At 47.9% G+C, this 17,619-nt stretch overlaps 1 protein-coding gene across 4 annotated transcripts in view; it reads right to left on the bottom strand.

The window, feature by feature from the left end:
- Positions 1–364: 364 nt before the first annotated feature.
- Positions 365–17,619, bottom strand: part of CMTR1 (cap methyltransferase 1) — a 64,553-nt gene continuing 47,298 nt past the window's right edge. For all 4 annotated transcript variants that reach the window (XM_060162763.1, XM_060162765.1, XM_060162764.1 and 1 more), the window contains one exon: positions 365–374. The gene's annotated coding sequence lies outside the window, so the exon portion shown is untranslated. The remainder of the gene's footprint in view (positions 375–17,619) is intronic.

The following is a 17,619-nucleotide window of genomic DNA, read 5'->3' as shown; positions in this document are numbered from 1 at the left end:
ACAAGTCTGGAGTTCTTCCCGGGAGAAGCCCCAAGTACAGCCCAGTAAATCAATAAACAAATTAATAAGCAAATACTGCTGTCTACAGAGCAGGACTGGGACTCCGGGCGAAAAGATTTCAAATCAACGACAGACGGCCACAGGGCATGCCGGGAACCAGGGCACCATTTTTCGGTGGAATTTTCAAAGCCCCCGTTGCTCCCAGGACTAGAAACAAGGTTGGGGGCAGAGGCCAACAGGGAGCAGCAGGGGGACAGAGCCTGTTGTCAACAAAAATGACTTTCCATCCTCAGCTTCATCTTTCATCCTCACTTGCTCCAGTTCAGTTTCCTGCCGAGAGCAGGGCTCAGTGCACAGCTGGCAGGAGCTTTGATCTGGGTACCAGGAATGATGTTGTGGGTGAAAAAGGAGCCACGAATCACACGAGGCACCAATTAAGGGCGTTGGCCCTTTATCGCTGACTCGCAAGTACAGGGCCGCGGCGGCAGCAGCACAGCTGCTTCTGCTCTCTTCTCTGCTGGTCTGGCAAGTGGAGGGAGGCCAGGTGGATGCAGGTGCCTGTGGTAGGGAACTGACCCCTGTGGATGCCACCCCCATCATCTCATTCGTGAGAGAGTGGGCAAGTAGAGTGCCCAGGGCCTCAGATCGGGGCAGCCAGCACTGGGTTCTCTAGGCAGGGAGGTCCTAGAAGAAATCTCCATGCCAACCCCCACCCCCGGGTATGCAGAGGCCCAGGGGCCAGGGTCAGATGTGAACAGAAATGCCTGGACAGCTGAAAATAGACTCAACCGGACCCCAGGAGAACCTCCAGCCAGGAGGCCTGTGGCGCCCTTTTCTGAGAGTCTCCTGAATGACCTCGTCATCTCTTTTGTGCTCACAAATGCCACCCAATCGCAGCCCGCTACAGCTGAATAATAAGGCAGAGAGAGTGTCTGCTTGGGGCCCTGGCCTCTGGGCTGCCTGCCAGGGCTGTCAGGCTGCCCAGACTTCAATACCAACAGAGTTAAGGGACAAGAAAACAGCTCCGGTAAAGACGTGGAAGCTGGGGAGGGAAGTGACCTGTCTTGTGAGGCGACAGAGTTCAGGTGCCCAGGGCTTTCTGACACGAGGCTGTCGTGAGGCCCATGCAGGCGGGCTCCCCCGCCGGCTGGGCACGAATGGCGCCTGTAGTCAGCAGAGCCAGCCTCATGGCGCTGCCCTGTCTGGCTGCCCACGGCTCGTGCTGCTAAGGAGACTGGGCCCACCATTTCCTTTGCGGTCATCGGGGAGGGGTCTTCCCAAGCCGCCGCAGCTCTTGGCAAACACTCTCCAGAAAGGGGGGAAGATGCCCCCCTAAATGCTCCGGGACCCTTGGAGAATTCTGATCATGAAATGCACGTGCCGAAAACCCTCTGATGACCCATTGATGGCCCAAAACAACGTCAGAAGTCACGAACAGCCCTACGTTCCTTTGCTGATTCCAGCAATCCCTGGGTGCCTGCTCTGGCTGTCCCAAGCACCTTTGGGGAAGGTGTCCAGGTGGTGACAGTAAGCAAGACAGATGTGGTTCCTACCCTCTCTGAGCTGGCAGTGAGGAGGGGGGCCTGGCTCCGAGATTCAAAAAGTGGGTTAGGGTGTGGGGGAGGGGGGAGATACTCCCTAGAGGGACGGTGGGACCTCAACTGAGCCTGGAAGGCCAGCTGGGCTGGGAGCAGGAGTGCATTGCAGAGAGTGGGGAGGGGGCTGGCTGAAGGCAGAGGTCAGGAGGAGCCAGTCAGCCAGGGAGGGAGAAAAGGAGGTCAGCCTGCTGGAGGGAGAGGGTGTAGGGCAGACATGCACCTCTCCCTCTTCCAGATTGGGTGAAAGCACGGAGGCCCAGCCCCAGGCCCTGACTGCGGCCTCCCAGGCCACTTGCCCTCAGGTGCTGCTCGTTTGTCACCCCCTTCCCTCCCATACCAATCACCACATGAGAGGAAATTGGAGAAAGTGAGAGAGAAAAGGAGATCAGCTTTGATGGGACAGGCTGAGTCTGCTTGCTTCTTGGCCCCGGGGAAGCCAAGAGAAGCCACACAGCTTTGGGTCAGAGCACAGACCCTGGGGCTAAATCCTGGCTCTGCCCTTCACTAGCCGTGTGGCCTTGGGTGAGTCACTTCCCCTCTTTGTGCCTCTTGTGTTTCTCCATTTGGAAAAAAGAGGTAAAAATAGTACCAGTGTTCAGGGCTACCCTGGTGGCACAGTGGTTGAGAGTCCGCCTGCCGATGCAGGGGATGTGGGTTCGTGCCCCGGTGGGGGAAGATCCCACATGCCGCGGAGCCGCTGGGCCCATGAGCCATGGCCGCTGAGCCTGCGCGTCTGGAGCCTGTGCTCCGCGACGGGAGAGGCCACAACAGTGAGAGGCCCGCATACCACAAAAAAAAAAAAAAAAAATAGTACCAGTGTTCAGAGGGTTGTTGTGGGGATTAAATGAGTTAGTGCATATTAAGTGCCTGGAGCAGCTCCCAGCTCGTGGCAAGAACCTGTAAGTGTGACTCATTTATTACCCTGAGAGAACAAGGGGTCAGCCTCCCCCAGAGGGAGGTGCCCTGGGCTGGGCCACTTCAGCTGGTGGCCCGCACGAGTGAGAGGAGGAGAAAGGGAGAGAAGTAGCCCAGGAACAACAGGCCTGCTCCAACCTCCTGAGCGAACAATGGAGAAAAGTGGGAACCCACGGGTCACAGACTTGCATGTGCATGTGTGTGTGTGTGTGTGAGAGAGATCTACACACAGGCAAATGCACTCATCTCAAGTGTCCAGCCTGATCGGTTTTTACACACTTCTATCACATCAGAATGTTCCTTCAGGGACATTGGTCCTCAACACAGTGTTCATCAAAGCAGGGAGCCCACACCTCCAAGGGGACAGGAAATAATCGATTGGGGCACAACTTCTATCTCTTCTATCTTGTCCTTTTCAATTTCCCTCCTTGTATGTACTTTATAATGTACATAATATATTAGCACAGTTGTGCATGTTTAGAATTTATTAATAGATAAACATACATTTGCGGGGGATATGAGCTTACTCTTTCCTGCTTGTCCCTTCAGCCCTCCTCAGCCCAGCCCTTAGGCTCCCTGCCCTGCGGAGTCAGGTGGGATTTGGGTAATGGGAGGGCTAATGGGAAGAGGAAAGTGCAGTTGGGGAATTTATTCCGATGGCTCCTTCCCTGCAGGGCCACTTCAGGTGGCTGTGTCCCTTATTGGGAAGCTCCTCACAGGTTGGCTGTCTCCCTCCAAATCTGGGTGTACCACTCTCTCCCCTCCCCTATGGACCAAGGGGTGGTCACAGCTCTGCTTACGGCACTACCCCTTATGGTGCCTCTACACCCACACCTTTATAAAGAATCTTTTGTAAATAAACTTGCTTGAATTACCCTAACATAAACAGGACATCTGTTTCTTCTTCTTTTTTTTAAATTTATTTATTTACTTTTGGCTGCATTGGGTCTTCATTGCTGCACGCGGGCTCTCTCTAGTTGCGGTGAGCGGAGGCTACTCTTCATTGCAGTGTGCGGGCTTCTCATTGCGGTGGTTTCTCTTGTTGAGGGGCGTGGGCTCTAGGCGTGTGGGCTTCAGTAGTTGTGGCGTGAGGGCCCAGTAGTTGTGTCTCGCGGGCTGTAGAGCGCAGGCTCAGTAGTTGTGGCGCACGGGCTTCGTTGCTCCGCGGCATGTGGGATCCCCCTGGACCAGGGCTTGAACCCGTGTCCCCTGCATTGGCAGGCGGATTCTTAACCACTGTGCCACCAGGGAAGCCCAGGACATCTGTTTCTTGCTGAGACCCTGACTAATATACGGGCACATCCTCAAATATGTTTTACCCACAGGGATGTGTGATCAAAATATTTGGAGATTACTGTTTACTGCACAGTATGGTGCCCATTTGTGGATCAGGACCCATCAGGGCAGTCTTCCTCTTCCTGGGGGAGAAGCAAAGGCAGCAGTTTTCAGAGTTTGGAAGCAGCAGGCATTTAGATAGTCTGCTTTACAGGGTGGAGTTGACTGGACTCCCACTTGTGGCTTACCAGGGGTTCTTCCCTCTGGGAGACTGATGGCCAGGGGGGTGGTGACAGCGCCCTCCGGCTCCGTGAGGCTGTCTCTCTGGGTCCTGTTTCCTGTTGCAGATTCAGCTGACTCTCAACTGGCCGGTACTTGATTAGTTCGGGGTCTTGGGGGCAATGAGATGACAGCCTCACCCTGGATGACATGAGGAGAGTTTAATAAAGAGCTTGTTTGCGAAGGTGCAGGCAGGGTTTAGGGAAACTGGCAAGGGTGCTGCAGCACCCAGGGCTGGCAAGAGTGGGGAGCCCCTGAGAGAGCAGCAGTGTGGGGAGGGCTGCCTGATGGTGGGTAATCACGGGTAGAGGGACATGGCCAACCAGTGGTGACCTTGCAGGGAGGAAGCTGGGGTAATAAATTCCCTGTCCTCACTCCCCTCCCTTCCTTAAGCCCAACTGGAAGCCAGAGGGCAAGGGAGCCCTTGGATACCTCCAGAGAGGCAGTAGTCCAGGCCTGGGAGCAAGGCACTGAAAACTCACATCCCAGGGAGCACGAGGAATGTCAGAGGAAGACGTCTGCGCCTCGCCCCAGGCAGAGCAGGGTAGGCAGCTAAGCAGTGATCCGTGATTTAACTTCAGGCAGGAGCCACCAAAGGGAATCCAGGCAGGAGGCAGGAGGAGGGGTGCTCGCTCTCTCTGATTCCACACAACCTCAAAGAGAGGAAGCGAGGGAGACGGGAAGCCATGTATAAAAACACCGGTACCTCCAGCAAGCCGTTTAGGAAGAGCTCCAAGCCTTGTTCACTGCAAAACAACACCGATCAGGTTTTCGCTTCCTCCGGAGAAGGGGAGACCTGAATGAGAGGTGGAGTGAGGGGGGAAGGGGCGGGGGAAAGGGGGGGAAGGGGTTCTCTCTCCCTTCTCCCTGGGAAAACTCAGACCCGGCTCTGCATCTGTCTAACTGAGTAGCTCTGAGCAGGATCCTGCGTTTCTCTGGGCCGCAGTGTCCTCCTCTGGAAAGTGGCAATAATAACATCCACTTCCTGGGGTTCTTGGAGAAGTGAATGTGACACACGTGTGAAAGCACATGTTCCTCCCCAGAAGATATGGAGGATGGTGGGCAAGGGCCATTTGATGGAATACCGAAAAGGAAGAACTCATCTCTAAATGTGTCTTGTTGAAATAACAGGACCTTTCCCTCGCCCCCTAAGGGTTTTCTGAATGTCTTCATGGGCACCCCGTCTTGTGGGCTCCTGGAGCACAGGAGGGGATGGAGGCTGGATGTTGGGTTAGAGATCAAACAAACACAGACATGAAACAACGTGAGAACACTGGGAGGGACAGGCAGGGTTTTGGGGTAGTATATGTATATAGGAATTCCAAGAAGGGGGAAATAGGGCCGGGGGAGCCAGCACGGAAAATGTCAGAATTCCAGGTGAGAGGAGTCACCAAGTAAAAGCAGGAGTCTGGAACAGGCAGGGCAGGGAACTCTCTGCGTGCTGGGCAAGCTGGTGGGAAGGACCAGATACGGGTCCTGGAGTCCCTGCTCTCAAACACCACACCACGTGACTTGATAACCACAGATGTGGAGACCCTAACCCAGAGAATCCCCTCCAAACCTTTGCCCCTCCTGTTCCCTTTCTCTGCCCCCTCTGAGCAAAACCTCATCCCTGAATCCATCTAGTCATCTGCTTTCACCCTCCAGGCTGCTGATGTCAGCAAGAGAAAATGATATCTTCTTGTCAGTCTTGGTGTCCCTACAAATAAATTTATTCATTCACTCATTCAACAAATATTTATTGGGCTTCCCTGGTGGCACAGTGGTTAAGAATCTGCCTGCCAATGCAGGGGACACGGGTTCGAGCCCTGATCCGGGAAGATCCCACACGCCACAGAGCAACTAAGCCCGTGCGCCACAACTACTGAGCCTGCGCTCTAGAGCCTGCGAGCCACAACTACTGAAGCCCACGTGCCTAGAGCCCGTGCTCCGCAACAAGAGAGGCCACCGCAATGAGAAGCCCGCACACCGCAACGAAGAGTAGCCCCCGCTCGCCGCAACTAGAGAAAGCCCGCGCACAGCAACGAAGACCCAACACAGCCAAAAATAAATAAATTAACAAATTTATTTTTAAAAAATATATATTTATTGAACATCTCCTATTTATATCCACTATTCTAGGCCCTGGGGGATACATCAGTGAATTCTGACCTTTCCAGCACTGCCTCCCCCCACCCAATTTCCCAGTTTTACGTTCTAGTATAGAGAGACAATAAACAAAACAAATAAGCAAAATACATAGTAAGTACTATGGAGGAAAAGGAAAGAGACTTGGGAGGGGGTTCAATTTAAAGAGAACAGCCAGAGACGATCTCACAGAGAAGGTGACTTCTGAGTAAAGACCTAGAGGAGGTGAGAGGGAGCCATGTAGTCACCTGGAGGGAGAGCATTCCAGGCAGTGGGAACAGCAGGTACAAAGACTGTGAGGTGGGAGCATGCCTGGCATGTTTGAGCAATAGCAAAAGGCCAGTGTGGCTGGGTCGATTGAGAAAGTGAGAGTAATAAGAGGTGGGGGGGACCTAGTTGTGGAGGTCCTTGTAGGCTATCCTAAGATTCTCTTTCTCAGCTGAACCCTCAACACTGTATTTGGTTTCCCTCTTTCAAGCCACACTGCAATTATTTCAGAATTTCAAATCCCCTATACTGATTAGGGTGTAATTGGCCACAAGTAATAGAAAAACCAACTGGCAGTGGCTCAAAACATAAGGACATATATTATGTACTGGACAAGTATCTGAAGGTAGCAGGTCCCAAAACTAGTTTAGCAGTTCACAGATGTCATCAAGGACCCAGAGGCTCTTCCTGTTTTTTCATTCTGCCATCCTCAATGTGTCTCCTCAATGTGACAAGATGGCTGCTACAGTTCCAAGCCTCACACCCCTCCCCAACAGCTTCCCAAGTAGAAATGAAGGAGTCAGGGAGAGAAAAATGTATGTGTAGAATGAGAAGACAGGAAGACTTTCTTCACACATATGTCTCTTATCATGGAAGAAAACAATTTCCTAGAAGTCCCAGCATATTATTCCTTATGTCTCATTTTCAGAATGAGGTCACATGTCTATTCCTAAGCCAATTACTAGAAGAGAGAAATAGATGGTCATCATTGATTTGTACCAATCATGATTAATCTGGGGGCTGGACACATTGATTCCTGGAGAAAACTGGGCTCTCCTAGCAAAGGAGGAGGAATGCTGGGGGGTAGGTGATGGACAGTATCTGCCATGCCCATCCCAATTCCCACTGCTCCCCTCCTGGAGCACAAAGAAAACAAAGAACTTCAGGGTCCTTCAACCACTTGCCTGCCCTCCCACTCCATCTATCATCCCTCCAGCTACATCCTGGATCCCCACTCCATTGAACTCACCACTGTTCTCCCAAAATCTGCCACTCTGCCTGGATTTCCTGTCCCAGCAAATGGCAACACCATCCATTTGTCTGAGGCAGAAAGGTGGGTGGCTTCCTAGACTCTCTCCCTCACTTACTCTCCACATTCCCTCTTTAATCACCTTCTTCATAGCTCTCCAAGCTCCTTCCCATCCCTACTGTGACTGCTCTGGCTCAGACCCTGGACCACTGCCACAGCCTCTTAACCTTGTCCCTGCCTCCAGTTTCACCCACTTCCAGACCAGGGCTGGGAGTAAACTGAGGCAAGCGAGACACCTGGGGGGCAAGATGTGGGGCAGCCCAGCTCCCCACCATCCTCCACACTGCAACCAGCTGACACTTCTAAAACACGCATCTGATTACAGTGCCACTGATGCTCAGAACTGCCCAGGAACTCCTCTCTGCCTCAGTAAGGAATCAAACTCCTTAGAGTGGTCCAAAGACCAGCCCCCCACCCCATCTTCCCAGCCTCCTCTCCCCATGCACTTCATGCTTCAGTCATTCTAGTCTTCCTCATGCCTCCATCATTGCATCCTGGGTCCTGGGCCTAGAACACCCTTCACCCATCTTCTGTGCTCCCCTAACTCTTTTTTTTCTTTTATGAAATATGCAAGACTTACATAAAAGGTATGAGTAATAATAAAATTATTACCCTTATATGACCAACATCACTCAGCTTAAGAGGTAAAACATTACCAAAACAGTAGAAATCCCCTGAGCACCTGTCCCCAGTCACATCCATCTCCCCAGTTATTGAGATAATCTCTAGCCTTCTAGCAGCATGAGGGATCTTAGTTTCCAGACCAGGGATCAAACCCTCGCCCACTGCAGTGGAAGCGCAGAGTCTTAACTACTGGACTGCCAGGGAAGTGCCTAGCCTGCTTTGGACATTTACTATTTATACAGCATATGTTTGAGTAGTTAAAGCAATATATAGTATTGTTTTGAATATTTTGCATGTTTTGAAACTTTAGGGAAATGGTATCATATGGTTTATGTTCCTCTGCAAATTGTTTTTTCAAACAGCACTAGGTTTGTGAGATTCATCCGTGTTGATGTGCGTAACTCTAGATCAGAGGTCGGCAAACTTTTCTGGAAGAGACAGGTAATAAGTATTTTAAACTTTGCAGGCTCAACAATCTGTTGCAACTACTCAACTCTGCCACTGTAATGTGAAAACAGCCATAGACAACATGTAAATGAGTGAGTGTGACTGTGTTCCAGTACAAGTGTAATTGCAAAAACTGTAATTACAAAAAAAAATCCAGCAGCAAGCTGGATTGGGTGTAGTTTGCTTATCCCTGCTTTAGACCATCATTGCTGTATAATTTTTCATTGTATGACTACACTACAATTTATTGGCCCATTTTTCTATTGATGGATATAGTTGATTGAATTATTGTTCCCAACTCTTTACTCCACGACTATATAGAACTATACATTTACATCCTTTGCCATGTAGAGTGGATGGAGAACATACCCCTGCTCCACTAACTTTGAGTTTGACCCAACGGAATTTAACCAACAGAATGCTAGAGAATGTGATGCATATAGAGGTTATAAATGGTTTAGTTTGGCCTCCTGCCATTTGCCATGAGAAGAGCATGTTCCCAGCAAACGGTTATCCCTTCAGCCTGGGTCTCCAAATGAGAGATACATGGAGCAGATGCAAACCAAAGCAGAATCACCCCATCTGAAATCCTGTGAGCAAGAAGTAAATGTTCATTGTTGTAAATCACTGAGATATTTTTAGGATTATTTGTTACACAGTATTATTGCAACAGTAGCTGACTAATATGATGGACATTTAAGTTGTTTCCAATTCTTTGCTATTGCAACAATGTACATGATTGTAGTATGTCAACTGGTGCAACAGTGCATCTTTAACTTTTCTAGTTAATGCTGATTTGTTTTCCAAAGTTTTGTACGAATTTACACTCCACCAGCAATGTATCAGAGTTTCCATGGCTCCACATCCTTGTCAACACTTGGTTTTGTCAGATGTCTGCAGACCTGATGGGTGTGAAATTGCATTGCCTAACTCTTACTCATCTTTCCTTTTCTCTGAGCCTCCTTCCTTAACTCCCCAGTCTGAGCTAGGCCCACATTCTCAACGCATTCATAGATCCTTATGCTTGCCTCTCTCACAGTGCTGGGAACATGGTATTGTATTTATCTTTTAGTCTGTCACCACACAGAGAGCCCCTGTCCCCCAGCCCCAGTATAGAGCTCAGAACATAGTAGGCACTTAATAAATAATTGTTGAATGAAGTTTGATGAGAAACTTTAATCAGGCTGGTCAGCTCTTGCCCTAGGGGAGTGTACTAGCTGAGACAACTACCTCATCACAGGTACAACACACACATCAATGTGTGTAAAAGGTCAGAGACTGATTGCTTTTCATGTGTGTATCTGACCTGGGCTTTGAATGCTACTTGTTTTTATGCTAAAAATGTGATCAGACCAAGGTGGATTTCAGGGGACTAGCAGTAGCTAGAGAAGTGAGTGAAAGCTAAACCCTAAGGGTCTGGGAATGTTTTGTAAGCAAATGCAATCTTAAAAAGCAGGCTGCTTGCATAGTAAATAGCTAGCATTTGTTGTACACTATTCCAAGCACTTCATACATATATGGAGCCTTACCACAACCCCATGGGGGTAAATATCAGAGGAGGAAACTGAGAAAATCGACTTGCCCAAGGTACACAGCTAATGAGTGGAGGACCTGGATTGATTTGAACTCAGGCAGTCTGGCTTCAAGGCCTGAACTTTTAATCACCATCCTCTCCTGCTGTTCTGGAAACCATCACACACACACCGAAAGCAATTGCTCTAGAGATCAAGGGACCTGGCCTCTCCCAGAGACCCCTTCTCTGAACGCTGAGAACCCCTTTGGATGGCATGGTTTTGTTTGGCAAATCCAAAGGCCAGAGTTCTGAGAGATCCTAGGGAAGGCATCTCTGCTGCCAGTTGGCGTGATGGAAAGAACACAGGTCTGGGAGCCAGGAGGCTTAGGTTTTAATCAAAGTTTGAACACAGTCTTAGTTTAGTTTATTTATTTTTTTGTTGCAAGAAGAAAAAAAAAACATTCAAAACTCCAAAAATGAAGAGGAAAGATATAAGGGATGGGTGGTACTGGTAGAACACCCAAGGGGAGATAGATAGACTATTGATAGGACCATGCATTCATTCTGTTCCTTTCTCTCTGGGCTGAAATCAGCATCTCATACCAGGGTCAAATTCCTGGGAGATGAAATCTGGCTGGCTTAGCTTCAGTCAGGTGTCTTTTTTCCCCCTGGTCCAATCAGCTATGACAAGGAAGGCGAGATCACGTAAACCTCAGAAAAGGGGGTGCTGCTGTGAGCTAGGCAGATACATCTAGGTGTCTAACAAAGTTACTAACTCACTGTAGACCTTAGGGAAACCATCTTCCTTCCTAGGACTTGGTCTTTCTCAGTTGTAAAATGAGAGATTTGATCTGTGTCTTGTTCACCATAACATCTACTATGCATGACACATAGTAGAAGCTTAACAAATGTTTGCTGAATGAATGGATGGACTCGAGCAATCTCTGTATTACTTTCTGATTCTGGTAGTCTGTCTTCTAGAATTCTTATATGTGAGATGTGTGGGTGCTGGGAACTGACAGGGAGGAAGAGGAGGAAGAGGAATATAGATAGACACTTGCTGGAGGTGACCAGGGAAGCCAACTTAAGCAGTCTTTTCTGTGGGCATCTTTCCAGTGCCAATCCTCTGTCCTCAGCAAGCAGCCTCCTGGACAGAATTTGGCTTTGCTAATGGACTCTGTGCCTGGAGGGATAGTGCCCTTTATAAGCTGTTAAACTGGCTTCCTGACAATAGCCAGCACAGCGCCACTTGGTAACGTGGTCCAAAGGAGAGAACCCTGGGTTTGACTCCAATATCAAGAATCCAGACTTTTCCACTTATTATGTGGCCTGCATGGGTCACTTAACCCCTCTGAACATCAGAGTCTTCATCGGCCAAACGAATATGAGAATGTTTGTTCTGCTTCATTCATAGAAGTTCTCAAGGGATAGTACGTGTAAAATTATCCAAAATACTTGAGTTACATTTATGGTGTGCTAATGAGGTATGAGGCACAGCATTATGTGCTGAAATGGATTATTTGAACATAATCTTCACAAGAATTTTATGAGGTGCCTACTATTTTATCCCCATTTTACAGATGAGGGAGCTGAGACTCAGAGGTTAAGTAACTTGCCTAGGGTCACACGGTTGATGAGCAGCAGAGCCAGGTACCACATTCTGAACCACTAAGCTCTACTGCCTTTGTTTATGTTCCAGTGACAGATGCATGACAATGGGCTGGTAATTATTATTATTACTTCCCAGGGCCTAAGCTCCCTTGCATAAGCTAAACACTGAGATTTAAACATTGAGTGTCCGGTTGTGTGGACAAAGGAGACCAAAATTTGGATTCCAGAAAAGCAGAACTTCAGGGTTCCCTCAGAAACAAAAACAAACTCTGTCTACAAACTATATGAATTCAGAAATCTCTAGGCAGTAAGTGAGAGAAACCCAGCTCAAACTAGCTTACTCAAAAAAGGGGATGTATTGGCCTCCATCCTGGGAGGGGCAAGGGTAAGGAGTCTGGAACCTCAGCTCCAAACATCCACAAGTCACTCTCTCCCACCACCTCTCACAGCTGCTGCTTTATTCATGCTGCCGGCCTCCCCTTATACCCCTCAGGAGCCTCTTTTCCTGGAAGGGAGCACAGCCATCAGCAGTTCCAGGATCACATCTCAACAGCTCTGCAACCAGAGCTGAGATGAGGTTTCATTTCCGAGTTAGAGATTAAAAATCTCGGTGAAGAACTCCTATTGGCCCAGCTTGGGTCATGTGTTCTCCTGTCTGAACAAATCACTATGGCCAGGAGCATGTGGTTTTATGACTGGCTACCCTGCTTGAGTTATATGCCACCCATGTGACAGGTGGGAGTGGGTTTGTTATCAAAAGGCAGGAGGCGGTAGAAATGGCAACACAGATACGGACTCTGGAGGAATCTCTGAAGCCAATGGTCACCCCAATTTGTGTCCTCTCCAGTGGTGACCTCCAACCTTTCCTCCTTCTCAATCCGCTTCTCTAGAAAAAGGGAAGTGGGCTGTTTCATATTCCTGTCTCCTTCTTCAGAGGGGTTTTGGTGATCTTGTATACAGGTGGAAGAGTGGGTTTGTCCTCTTCTGCAAACCATTTTATTCATGGATGTACCTCAGCTTCCTTGTCTGCAAAATAGGGTGACTGAGCCTGCCTAACTTTCCTTACAGTGCTATGTGAGGACCCACAGAGCTAATGGATGTGAAAATTTGCCTTAGAAAGATCAAAGTGCCATATTTACAAACACAGGATGTATTTATTGATTTATTTATGCTCTTTTGTGTTCTAAAAAAGGATTTGAGGTAGTTTATCAAAATGCACACAATACAGTGGGATAAAAATAGATAAAGTGATAGAGCAAAGTGAAAACAAGGGTAGAAAAAGAAAATAAAGCCAGGGAGAATGCTAGTACCTGGAAACCTCTGCTCAAAATCCTTGAACGGGTTCAGGTCTGAGGTTCATCATGAGCAAAAAAAGTGTGAAGCATGATCAGTTACAAAAGGTAGAGTAGCCATGAGGTAAAAACCTGTTAGCATGCCAGGAAGAGCCACATAGCTTTTCTTGGTGCTAATATCTGATAGAAATTTCTTCTGGGGCTTCCCTGGTGGCGCAGTGGTTGAGAGTCCGCCTGCCGATGCAGGGGACACGGGTTCGTGCCCCGGTCCGGGAGGATCCCACATGCCGCGGAGCGGCTGGGCCCGTGAGCCATGGCCGCTGAGCCTGCACGTCCGGAGCCTGTGCTCTGCAACGGGAGAGGCCACAGCAGTGAGAGGCCCGCGTACCGCAAAAAAAAAAAAAAAAGAAAGAAATTTCTTCTTATCAAGAAAATATTATGGGATGGAGTGATCTGCATATTCAACAATATTTAGATTTCTATCCTTTTATTTTCACGATGTTCCCTGACATCTACTTCAGGGTGTCATGTGGATTCATCATCTATTTATGATTTGATTTAATTTAGCTTAAATTACTGGATACCAACTAAGTAGGAAGCAAAAACATTATTTTCATCTATTTTGTTTTTTTTCTATTTATGGGAAAATGAGGTTGGGTGCAGGAGTGGTACATGAGTTCCCCAGTGAAGTATGAGACAAAAAGTTCGAGCATCTTGGCTTAGCTGAAATATATAAAAACCACTAAGACATAAAACTGATCCAAGCAGGCCATAAAGACACGGCTGCCTTTGCCTCAGAACCTGGGCTATAATCTGCTGTCCTGGAACAAAATTCAAACATAAATCAGCCTCCACTGTAATTTTAACCACCTACGAAATTCTTCATTTCCTGCCTGAAATGCTTCTGACAGTGAATGATTCCATTCTCCCCCACTCCCGCTCTGAGAAGGTGCCCTCGGGGCAGTGGTAGGAGTCCAGGTCTGGGACCCATGGGTCAGGCAAGCCCAAGATGGGACAAGGGATGGAAAAATTGACCTAAGTGTCTCCATGACAAATAAGCCAGGGCTGTGGCTAGCCTATACGGTGTTTTCGTGCAGAGTTGAAAAGGGCGCCTCCTGTAGGCACAAGAAGCCCTTGGGCTCCCCTCTGGAGTGTCCTCTCCCCATCTTCACCTGACCCAGTCTCATCTATCCTCCAGGACTCATAGCCTCCAAAGCCACCCCCAATACTCACAGCATTCTTTTTTCCCCCTGAGCTCCTAATGCATCAACAGTAAGTACCAGACAGCTGGCTTTTAATTATATGTCGTCTGGCATTCACTATTTCATGTTGTCAGTCTGTCTCTCTAACTAGACTGAAGATATCTTGAGGGTAATGATTGGCTCTTATTTTATATGTCTACCTTACAGCCAGTGAGGGTGCCTTACATCTGGGCACTTTACAAATAACAAGGCCATTAAAAATAGAATCCTAGGGTATCTAAGCTGTCTAGTTTTTCCACTGTGCCTTTCACAGACAAGGAAATTGAGAGCCAAAGAGGAAGGTTGACCTGACCAAGGTCATGCAGTGAGAACCTGGCCTAGCCAGGAATTAACCCATTTCTCCTGTCTTCCAGTGCAGTGCTCGATTTTCCTTAAAAACCTAGCTCTAAAACTCCCAGACAGTTCAGGACCACAGCTCACTGGAACAAAGACAGACAGACAGACAGCTGGCTCACAGTAACCCATCTGCGCGTGGGCAGAATTTACAGCATGAAGCCAGGCTAAGCTGCGTTAGGCTCGGCAAACAGCCCCCATGGGAATCAAAGCTGGTCTTTTTTTTTTTCGGTACGCGGGCCTCTCACTGTTGTGGCCTCTCCCGTTGCGGAGCACAGGCTCCGGACGCGCAGCCTCAGTGGCCATGGCTCACGGACCCAGCCACTCCGCAGCATGCGGGATCTTCCAGGACCGGGGCACGAACCCACGTCCCCTGCATCGGCAGACGGACTCTCAACCACTGCGCCACCAGGGAAGCCCCAAAGCTGGTCTTTCATGTATCCGGGGATGAAAGGAATGCGGTGGGTTACCTGGGGCTCTTTCAGCCTCCCCGACGCCATGGGGATCACCACCATCTGCAGTGTCTGGGCACATGAAACCCAAAATCGATGGTCTCAGTAGGAAGGATGAGTAGAGAGGTGAAGAGGGCATCTCCTCTCTGTGGAGAGACACTTGTGTATGTTAGTGGCTGCCTTTTGCAGTAAACTATGCACCCTTGATAGCAGGAAACAACCCAAGTATTTGCCCCAAACTCCTAACGACAGATCATTTACAATAATGTCAAAGCTGATAAAAACTGATATCAAAACAATAACAAAATATATGAATGGCAACAACTGCTAAGCGAAACCCTGTAATGAAAAGCTGGCAGCAGGTGCACCAGTTCTGCTGAGTCTCTCCTGGTCACTCACAAGCCACAGTACCAACCACTTAGTAATTCTCACAATGACCCTATAAGTCTGACACAATGAGCTTGTTTTAGTCATGGAAACTAAGGCTCAGCAAGTTTAAGTATCTTGCCCCAAATCACACCACTGCTAAGTGGCAGACCTGGGACTGTAATCCCAGTTGGCCTCACTCCAACCCACATAGGCTCTCATTGCAGACCCACTTCAAGTATTTTGTCCCATTAGCAGAACCGTGGGACAAGGTTTGGCTTGGAGAATCCAAGGCTCTTTGGGGAGAAGGATGACAGCTCACGCATCATTTCACAGGGAATGGGGAAGAGAGACAAGGAACTAACATGAGACGTACCCAGATCTACGTGGCTTTTTCTTGGTGCCAAACAAATGCAGAAGGAACCACTTTTAAAAGAACATAGTGTTTTTCCTCCTCCTCTCACCTTCCCTAGGCCTGTGCCTGTGACAGTTGGGAAGCACAGTCTCTGGTTTTTCTGGATCAGAATCAATGATATGAAGAGTGTTCTAACAATAAATGCTGTTGATTGACAGCTGATGGACAATGTTCTTGAGTAAGTTTTTTCTTGGGCTGGGTGTTAAGCTAAGAACTGCACTAAACAACTTCTGAGCAGCCTGCTTCCTGTTCAGACAGAATTTACTACTTTCCCTCTGTGGCCTCAGTCAGGCGGCCAGGCGAGATGGTATCTCAGGTCCCCTCCTGCTCCATCATTCAATGACTCTATCAAGAAGACAAAACAGATCTGAAAACATTTTTTTTTTCACCCAAACACTGCATCAGGGTTATTATTCACACACAGAAACAGAGACTCCAACAGAGAGATAACTGGTCAGAAAATAAGGAGCTTCAATTCCCATCTCATAGTCTTTGACCCCATAATTCCACTTGTGCGAATTTATCTTAAAGAAATAATTCAGATGGTTATCTGGCTGAAATAGGGGTAGGGAGCTGATGTGTAGTATTGCGTGAATGCGTGAGGATGGAAGAAGGTAAGGGGTTAACCAAAAGGTAAAAAATAAAGATAGAAACTACTGAAAAAAATCTCAAAATGAAGAATATATTATTTGTATGCTAATATTTATGTGTGTGATATATAATAGGCAAAGAGATTACATCTGTGGACTAACAGTGTATCCATAATAAATTACAGTATAAAAGGCAAAAAAAAAATAATAGTTCAGAAGGACAGAGCTATGTACACAAAGATGTTTGCTTTAGTATTAGTATTATTTGGAGGTAACGTCCAATAAAATAATGTCCAATACAAGAATGGGATGTATTCACTTGGGGGCATATACGGCCTTCGCAAATGATGATTTCAAAACATGGGGAAATGTTTATTCCAAATTGCAGTTCAATATCCATTAATGAGTCATGAAATAAAATTAATAGGTCTCCTGCCACCAAGTTTTTTTTTAATGAAATAGACTAGATGAGAAAATATTTGAGTGCATCAAAGGTGGTAAAGGTGTTTATCAGGAAAATTTGGTTTCAATTATATGGGTAACTGGGTCATGATACAAAATTGTAGTTTTTAATCATTGGATCACAGTCAAACCATTTCAAAGGACATAGGTCTACAGCATACTGTACAGTAGGATTACAACAGTATAAAATACAATGTCTGAGACCAAGCCTGGGTCGGAATATACAGAAACAAATATAGGAACTGTACTAAGAACAGTAGGATAAAGGATGCTGCTTTTCACTTAAAAGTTTTCTGTGACGTTTGTAGGCTGTTTCTGTTACAATAAAACAAGAAAAATAAGTAAGAACAGACAAAAAGGAGGAATGACAACAGAAGGTCATGATCAGCTCCCAAAGGGCCAAGAGACTCAAGATGGGGCTTCATGGAGGATCAGTGCTTCAGGATGGGCCTTGAAGGTCAGAAAGAACTTGACAGAATTGAAGGGATGGGAGGTGGCCTCAAACTGGGCAGGGTGGTCACAAAAAGGAAGAAGGGTACAGAAGACGACGGGGTGAAGAAACAGCCTCTCTGGGCTGTAAAGTGCCTTTGATTCGTAAGGAAAGGGCCAGCTCCACCCCTGGGTGGGCCACCGTTCCTCCCGGGCCAATCTAGTTATCCTCTTCCCACCACCCGCTAGGCTGAAGCCTCAGAGCGGTTGCCCCTCATAAACATGGCCGCGCCAAGCTGGCCACGCCCCCCAATTAGATGGACACCGCTAGT

Source organism: Lagenorhynchus albirostris, chromosome 10 (assembly GCF_949774975.1).
Source record: "Lagenorhynchus albirostris chromosome 10, mLagAlb1.1, whole genome shotgun sequence".
NCBI classification, from domain to species: domain Eukaryota; kingdom Metazoa; phylum Chordata; class Mammalia; order Artiodactyla; family Delphinidae; genus Lagenorhynchus; species Lagenorhynchus albirostris.
This window is presented reverse-complemented; position numbering and strand designations above follow the sequence as displayed.